The sequence below is a fragment of the Chrysemys picta genome, chromosome 12 (genome assembly GCF_011386835.1).
Source record: "Chrysemys picta bellii isolate R12L10 chromosome 12, ASM1138683v2, whole genome shotgun sequence".
Classification (NCBI taxonomy): Eukaryota; Metazoa; Chordata; order Testudines; family Emydidae; genus Chrysemys; species Chrysemys picta.
Window position 1 is genome coordinate 51,724,615 of NC_088802.1, and position 9,071 is coordinate 51,733,685.

Here is a 9,071-nt window from a genome sequence, read left to right on the forward strand (position 1 = left end):
TTGGAATGTTCTACTTGCTCAATACCATGCAGTCGACACATCCATTCTCCCATTTAAAATGTAATCTGAGTTCACATGATAGCACACCATCCCTCATAACCCCCATCAGCAACGACAGAGCCCTTAGAATTTATAAAACAGGCATATGATCTTGGTATTATAAAGAGAAACCGCCTGATGAGTTGAGATCTATCATCTGAGCCTTTGAAGATCATGACTTATGAATGAAGATGAAGAGCAATCACTTATTGCTGGGTTTGGTGGACATATTTTCTGGTCTCCGTCTGCCACGTACACACTATCTACAAAGGGAAAGATAGAAGATCCGTTTGTTTGACTTGCATGGGACGGGGTGGATTGGAAATGACATTGACCTCTTGAGCAACACTTTGGCTTAGAATCATAGAATATCAGGGTTGGAAGGGACCTCAGGAGGTCATCTAGTCCAACCCCCTGCTCAAAGCAGGACCAATCCCCAACTAAATCATCCCAGCCAGGGCTTTGTCAAGCCTGACCTTAAAAACCTCTAAGGAAGGAGATTCCACCACCTCCCGAGGTAACCCATTCCAGTGCTTCACCACCCTCCTAGTGAAAATTTTTTTCCCAATATCCAAAAAAAGTTTTTCCTAATATCCAAGCTGGAGACTGGCTCAACTTGCATTTCATTTATGAAGAGCTGACTTAGAAGATAGCAAAAAATAGCCTTTAGCTACTAGAACATGTGCGAAAGAAGAAGGAAAAATCGATTTGTATTTTAAAGATAGAATAAGGGCAGCCTTCTCTCTCAAAATGGCGTTGGTTTGAGTATATGATTTCTTTAATCAGTATTTAGTTTGTTAATTACTTTTATTGGCAGTTAACCACCTTACGGTCTTAGTAGAACATCTGTTCCATGATTAGAAAAAAAAATATTCCTCAACTCTTGCTGAGTGCAATTATTTTTGGATGCAAGTGGAAGGCTTCAGAATCATTAACAAGATAAAATGCTAATTGTTTGTAGAGTGTTTTTTTTTAGTTACTTTTAAATAGTAAGAGAAGCCCCATTTATTCATTATTATTATTTTGGGTTGCTATGAGACACTGTAGTAAAAAGAAACTGGTAATGTCAGTGGTGTAGAGAGCACATGTAGCCTTGTAACTAGACAATAAACCGGATCCTGGGAGGAAGCGGGCAAGAGAAACTCCCACTGAAGTCACTGGGAGTTTGCAGTGCTCAGAACCTACTAATAAGAGCTTGTATATCAATCATTTCCTTAATGAGAATGCTGAGGGCTAGTACAGGGATGTCAAAGCACTTTACTCAAAGGATGAGCATTATTTAACAGAGGGAGAAGCTGAAAGGCCTTGTCTTATGTCAGTGCCGGGAATTGCAGTCTTCTCTCAGCCTACTCACCACCCACGGGACCACAACTCTCTTCTCGAGGTTCCCTGCACTTCAGGTGACTGTTCTTGCTGCTTCTATTAGTGGCTTTGAAAGCAAACAAGACACCTCTGCCCAAACTAGAAACATACAGTATATCCTTATGAGCCAAACGGCATCTTAGCAGTAGAAAATCAACAGCATGTCATGTGGAAGGGTCCCATATATGCTGGGCCACACTGGTTGACTCCATTCTGCGAGCAAGAACGGTGCTCTGAATTACAAAAAGAGGAAACTGGACTGTGATGGATGTTGTTTGTTATTGTGGTTGCACATCTCGTTCTGGTGAGAACCATGCACAGTATACATTTGTAAATGTTAGCAGCAAGCTAAAGCAAGCCTATCGAACCAGGTAACGATGGATGGTCTTGGTTGAGAGTGGGAACTTCCTTTCCTTATTTGAGAATAGCCCAGCGCAATCTGACACATATTGGCCTTGGAGCCCTTCAGATGTTATTACTGGAACCAAGAAGAGAGACCGTAACCTTGACTGCATACAATTATACAGCAGGCCAGGTGTCTGCCCCTCAACAGATGGCAAATGGGCGTAGGGGATGGAGGTCAAGAGTTGGCCAACTGGTCACGCTCCAAAAAAGGTAAGATGGAGAACAGACCTGGAAGCCGACCATAACCACCACAGAAAGGTGGTAGGGGACTTGCGTGTTCTTATGGAAGAGCACCGTTGGGCCCCGCCAGCCAAGATGACCAGGGTTGGCGAATTGTCAGACCTGCCTTGTTTCCTAGACAGTGGGCTCAGGGAAGGGAGATTTTTGGGGTCCGGAACTAAACATTTTGGAACTTCAAACAAAGGTTGCTATCCAGCCTGGTTCTACGGAAGGAGGTTCAGGGCATGAGCAAGGCATCCAAATGTTGAGTTAAATCCCCCCGCCTCCAAACCTTCCCTGGAAATGCCCCCCTGCCTGCCGCTGCATGCTCTGCTTCTCCCTGATTCCAGTTGCTTTGTGAGGTTTATTGAGGACATTCACTCCTTTCTCACACACACACTCAATCTTTTTCTCTGCCATGGTCACAGAAAGCCAGGGTCACCTTAACTTTAGCAGAAAGTCAACAATAACCCGCTCTTTGGGCCATGACCTAACTGACCCGGCCTCCATGGGGAAACCGACTAGCGTCATTCTTGCAGCAGGCCATTCTGCAATAGCTCCTTCTGTGGACACTCTATTCTGGAATAAAAGGGACTTTTATTCTGGACTAGAGTGCACATACTGGGAGCTATTCCAGAATGGTTTATTCTGCAACAACTATCCCAGTCAATTTCCCATGTACACAAGTGTCATGTCCCCGTGTAATCAAAATCCACCGCAGCTGCCTACGGGCACCTTTCACTTTGCTGCCATCAAAAGGGCTTGAAGAATTCAGACTTTAACTTTTTTTCCGCTGTGCTCTTTGTTTACTTCCCTTGTTGAATGTCACCAGTGCGGTTGACAAATATTTTCTCCCTTTGGCAAGCGGAGCTGTCAGTAACTAACCTTGTGTGTGTGCGTGTGATGCCATGAGAAAAAAAATCAGGAAATACTTTGAACATGGGAACTCACTGTTAAAGGCGAGTAACCGTCCTGGCATGCCAGAGTGGATGCCACGTGCCAGGGTCTGCAGCAGTACACACTGAAAAGACAGGTAAAGGCAGTTACTTGCTCCTAACATCAACAAGGTGGAAAAGTAACTAGGGAAGAGATACAATACCTATATTGTACTAACAGAACGGGAGCATGCTGCCGCACACCAACTGCATTTTTTGCATTAGTTTGGAAGGTGCATGTACCACTGTACTCTAAAATCATACGCGCATGTTTTTGGATCAGATGAGGGGCAGCCAATTAAAGGTAGAATTGTGGTTTTAATGTCTTTAGTGCAACCTACTAAAGGGATTAAAGCCATAACTCCCTCTTAAATGTCTGTCTGTGAAAATTCTTATTCACTTCATCCCTGCTTCTTGATTCTCTACACAGGCACTTTAGCTGAGAGATGATCTTGGCTCCGGTCTCGCTCCCAGCCCTGGCTCCCGACCGCGGCTCCTGGGGGGCAGGTGCGGACAGATGCCATTACGGGTTAGGGTGTTGTGACTTAAAAAGTTTGGGGACCACTAGTCTATGGGCTTGTCTACACATAAAACACCACAGCTGCACCACTGCAGCACTTCAGAGTAGACATGACCTACGCTAATGGGAGGAGGTCTCCCGTGGGCGTGGGTACTTCACCTCCCTGAAAGGCGGTAGCTAGGTTGATGGAAGAATTCTTCTGTCGACCTACCCGGGGACTTAGGTCAGCTTAATAACGGTGCTCAGGGGTGTGGATATTTCACACTCTTGACCGACGTATTTAAATCGACCTAATTTTCTAGCATAGACCAGGGCTGAATCTCTTACAGCTGCATTAAGATTCCGGTTGTGGCACAGTCAAATAACAAGCTCCCTCCAGAACCCCGGAGAAAAGTAGTTCAAGCAAAGCAGAGGCTGGCGTGGGCTGACCCGCTCTGCTAACGAACAGCTAAAGTCTAAAAGGTCCCTTACACCTGACAAAACAAACAGCCCACAGCAAGATTAAATGAGAGCAGCTCTGACCTTTCATACGCTGGCCAGCAACAAAGGAACCAGTTCAGAAAAGTGGCCTGGCAGGAATCATTGCTCTGTCTTTTCTAGGCAATGGCAGTTTTAGTTTTTCTCTTAAATCAACAGCGTGTCAAACGGAATGTAGCCCCGCGAGACCCAAACCAGCAGCATGTCCATCAGCAGAGAAGAGGAAGAAATGAACGCTCTTCCAGGCAGAGGAAACCGGGCTAAGGTTTACGTGCTGCCTTCTCATTGTTTTCCTGGAGAGTTCTTTGGTCCTGTGGTTGCAGAAAGGTCAAAATCCACAGCAGGATGAAACAAAACAAAACAAAACGAAGTGGAGTACGTGGGCAAAGGGATGTGGCTTTTGTTGTTCACAAGCTTCTTTTCAAATGACATGATTCACTCGAGGTCATTTTTCTGCGGAGAGCAGCTAAATGATGGAACCTGGCTAGTGCCCCAAGTCCAAGCTTGTATGCTGTAAGGAGCACGTATCTGGCTCTGCACTGACATGTGACTCCTCTACACCTCACTTCAGTGCTGTGCAATCAAAAAGCCACAACATGTGACCTTTCTACAGCACCTTCCAGTGAGGAGCTCAAAATCTCTTATGAACAATAGCTAATTTTCTTGTTATATTTCAATAGCACCAACAGGCCCCCACTCAAGACTGGAGCTCTATTGTGCTTGGAGCTGTACAAACACATAACAGAGAAAGCCTTTTCCCCAAAGAGCTTGACCGGGCATAGGAAGTATGACTATTCTCATTGTACAGATGTGGAACTGGGACACAGAAAGATTAAGTGACTTACCCTAGCTCACATAGGAAGTCTACGGCAGACCTGGGGGCTAGAGCCCAGATCTCCTTGTGCGCTTTAGTCTCAAGACCATCCTTGTTCTCTTGCAATGCACTCTTCCGCGCACCTTGGGCAGGCACGGTGGCATGGTGCATGATGAACAAAGAAGCATATTCTTTATACATATATTAAATATATATTAAATATTCTGCGAGAAGAGAAAAGCTTGGGCTGTGTTTATGCTTGGCAATACGGAGAGTAAGGGCTGTGGGCCACCGATCTGGTGACAGGAATACCTGACATGAACTTTCACCCAAAACGCTGACCCTTTTTGGAGGTTTTGGTTCCAGCTCACACATTTCAGTGGGAACTGGATGTGGAAATACAAGAGTTAAAATAGCACCAAAGAGGCAAAGTCTGTTATATTTCCAACTCAGCAGAGTCCAAAGTTTGCTTTTGAGGTTTCTGGTGTTGGGGAGACCTGGATACAGTCTGGCTAAACATGCTGTCTGTTCGGGACTTGTGGGCACAGAACAGAAGCATTGGCACTTCACTTATATCCTCAAGAATTGTAAAACATTTTCCACCTGGTCTGCATCCGTCTCCTCAAGGCAATTGCTGTCTGTGCGAGCTTAGACACCCAAGTAGAATACCCTGCATTACTGAGCTACCGCCATAAAGGCTTTTCTAGTATAATGTAAGGAGGGATGTAATACCACCTTCAACACAAGTAGCTGCAGCAGAAATAGATCTTGTTGATATGCAGGGAGCGTCATTGAAATCCTAGTAAATTATATCCCAGGCTAAGCTATTCATTAAAGTCCCACGGGGGAATTTCAGTATAGCTAGGTACAGCATCATAGGAGATAGGTAGAACATTATAGTAATTTGAGTTCCTTTAAAAAGAGAAGCGTGGCTTAGCTCGTGAATCTGAATCTTAGGGTCTGGTAGTGTAAGTCAGTGTGCAATGAATGTTTCCATTTAAGAATACAAACTCACACTAATTCACTGCGGATAATTGCATATCACAATATGTCACTGATGATCTCTCCCATCCCCATGCTCCGTGAGATTTTGCTGGGGATCTTTCATGCCATCCCTTCCACCCTAATTCCACCTGTGTCACGCATATGGGTGGTTCTGAAATGGACTCGTTCACTTACCCTGTTCAATGCCACTCTGCAGGGAACATTTCTTCCTGACCTCCGTGGTCTTCAGTGTATCCTCTGAAGCATGAGGCTTGAAAGCCCTTGTAATTTGCATCCCAGCTAGTGCAATGGTCAAGGCTGTTCTTATTCATATAAACGTCTAATCTGTCTATGAAAACTGGTCAGAGAACAAGTTTAACTGGCATCTAGAGAAGCCCTAGCTGTTTCTGCAAAGTGTGTAAATTGCCTGTTTCTATTAACTCACCGTAGTTTTCCTGTTAGGAATTGCATGCTGATTCAACATTTCTTTTTGTGGCTTACAGAACCCATAAGTCATATTCCAGGTGCCCTTTGAACGGGGGAGGGAAAAAGTGGCTTGTGGAAAACAAATGCTGATCGTTTTCTTGAGTGCAGCTCTTCTAAGGATTATCTCAATGGATAATTCTCGTGCACTTTCACCAACTGGCTCCCTTTTCATTTCTCTGAAGGCTACATGCATCTACAGGAGCGCCGCCACCTTTTTTGCCGCCCTAGGCAGCGGAAGGTCCCGCCCCCTAAACGCCGCCCCCGACAGACGCGGCGGAAGGTCCCGCCCCCGAAATGCCACCCCCGACAGAGGCGGCGGAAGGTCCCGCCCCCGAAATGCCGCCCCCAACGGAGGCGGCGGAATGTCCGGCCACCACGGTTGTCGTCTCCCAAATGTTAGTGTCCTAGGCGACCGCCTAGGTCGCCTAATGGGTTGCGCCCGCCCTGTGCATCTACTCCCATGATCTTCTCGGTGGATCTGTATGGTTAGCTGCCTTTCAGGCTCTGCCGTGCGTGGCTATAGTGTGGGAGTTTGCGTGAGACAACAAGTATATGCAGTTTCCTGGTGGACATTTATTTTTATTCCCTGCATACTGGCTGGCAGTGTACAGCTCTCTGCCTGCCTAACCCCCTGGATCAATTCATTCACTGTACAGTGCTGTACAATGCCTATGTGACTCTTCATTGCTACAAGAGGGGTTGTTTGGGGTTACTCACAAACCAAGATTTCCCTAGCAAATGACCTAAAGCTTCTTCCTCCCCACCCCCATCCCTCCCAAACTGCCTCAAGGTTTTTACAAGACAAAAATACTTTGGAATTGCTAATTGGGGGCTTTTTGCTTTTTCTCTGAAACCACTAACCTCACCAACCTCATGAACTTCCCGGTTCCACTTGAGATGGAGGTGTTTTTAGGACACCACAGTAAAATTGCCATCTGATTTCAGTGACTTAGCCACAGAGCCGGCTTATGCTTTATGAAACTCAAACTTACTTCCTGGGTAAATGAAATTTCTGCAGTTTGCAACAAGTTCTTATAGGCTCATTTATAGGCACTTGGTCTTTATCACATTTCTTCTCTCTGCAAGGCTGAATTCCTCCAAAAAAAGTGGCTTCTTTTTCTACATAACATCATCAACATGAGAAACTCTGGGGGAAAGTGTAGACCATTTTAAAGAAGTCTGATTCACTGAAATAACTTTTCCAGTTCTGCCTCCAGCCTTATACATAGTTAAACACCACTGCCTTAAATTTTAATGCCAAGACCTGTCCATCTACAAATATATGAGTTCTGCATGTCTGGAGAGAACTAGCTATGATAGCTCTCGTACATATCTATATCTAATCTGTCCATCTCCAGTGTTTCTAAGATGCCTGTCCTGGTGGTATCTTGGGGGTGAATATTTGAATTGTAGGTAATATAACTTACATTCCTTTGAGCTACAGAACCAAGATGCCTTTGTGGGGAATAAATCTTGATTTGCATTTACCAATCCCACTTTGTAATGAAGCAGCCTGGCACCAGATTGCAGTTTTAAAGAAAAATGGCAAATTGCATGCTGGGTAATCATTAGGCCACACCCATCGCATGGTTTGTATCAGAGCTGGTCAGGAATTTTCCACTGAAATGTTTTTTTTCCCCCCAATGGAAAATTCAGTTTCCACAAAATCAAAATTTTCTGTGGAAAAATTTTAAGTTTGCCCAATTTTTTCAATTTTCCATTGTGAAAATTGAAATGAAATTGTCCGACATTAACTTGCTGCTTCCTAAGGTGCTGCGATGCTCCATGACAGTTGTAGCCCAGGAGCTTCGTACTGGTCGCTAACTATGGGCTGGGCTCCTGGGTCAGACTTATATCGCCCATTATGATCTCCACTTGCAACTTTTCCAAACTGGGATTTTTTCACAACTTTTAAGTCCATGAAAAATTTCAATATTTGGATTTTTTTGGTCCCACTTCAGGCTGAAAACACATCTCAAAATATCAGAATTTCGTAGAGGATGGGAATCCTGATTTTGACTTGACTCTAGTTGCGATGATCTGATGGCCCTCACTCCGAATGCAGTCATAAACACCTTTAAACCAAGCGACTGCTGTATCCTCCAGAGAAAGGTTCTCTTTTTGAATAATGCTTTGAGTCATGTTGCTTTGTTTATATTATTCTGGTTTGCTCCCAGCCTCTGGAAAGCTTACTGATGCAAACTGTACAGCGAGACTGCAGTGTCTAAGGTCACATTGATGATTTACTGAGTGTCTGCAAACAGCTTTCAACTGCTGTTCACCTTCCCCCACTTTTTTCTTTTTTTTTTTTTAATAGTAAGGAGAAAATCATCATCTTCCATCATTGCAGCTATTGCTCAATTACATAGTTATTTCTGACATGAAGATTATAGGATAATTATAGTTGAAGATACTATGATTTAACTAGATAACTAAGTATCAACATTTTATAAACTACAGGGAATTTTTTTTTTGCTCATATGGCAATATTTAGCCTTAATTGGAGACATAATTAACCAAGTAACTTCTAAACTACATAGTAACTATCAGAGAGAATTACGAAAGAATGCAAAAATTCCCTGCAAATAAAGTGACGCTGAATCTTTCTTTGCCTGGCTTTGATTTCTCCCATTAAATTCAAGACCTCATTTCAAGAGCTAAAGCAGGCTTCAAGAGGCACTTGAGATGCACAAATGATGTGGTTTGGTTTGGTCTCAGCAGTTTGAGTTTTTCAAAATTGGGAGGGATAGAGATTTGAGCCACAACTGAACTGAACGTCCAAAGACTGTCAAATGTTGGAAAGATGGTTTGCCTTTTGCCCCTCACAAAA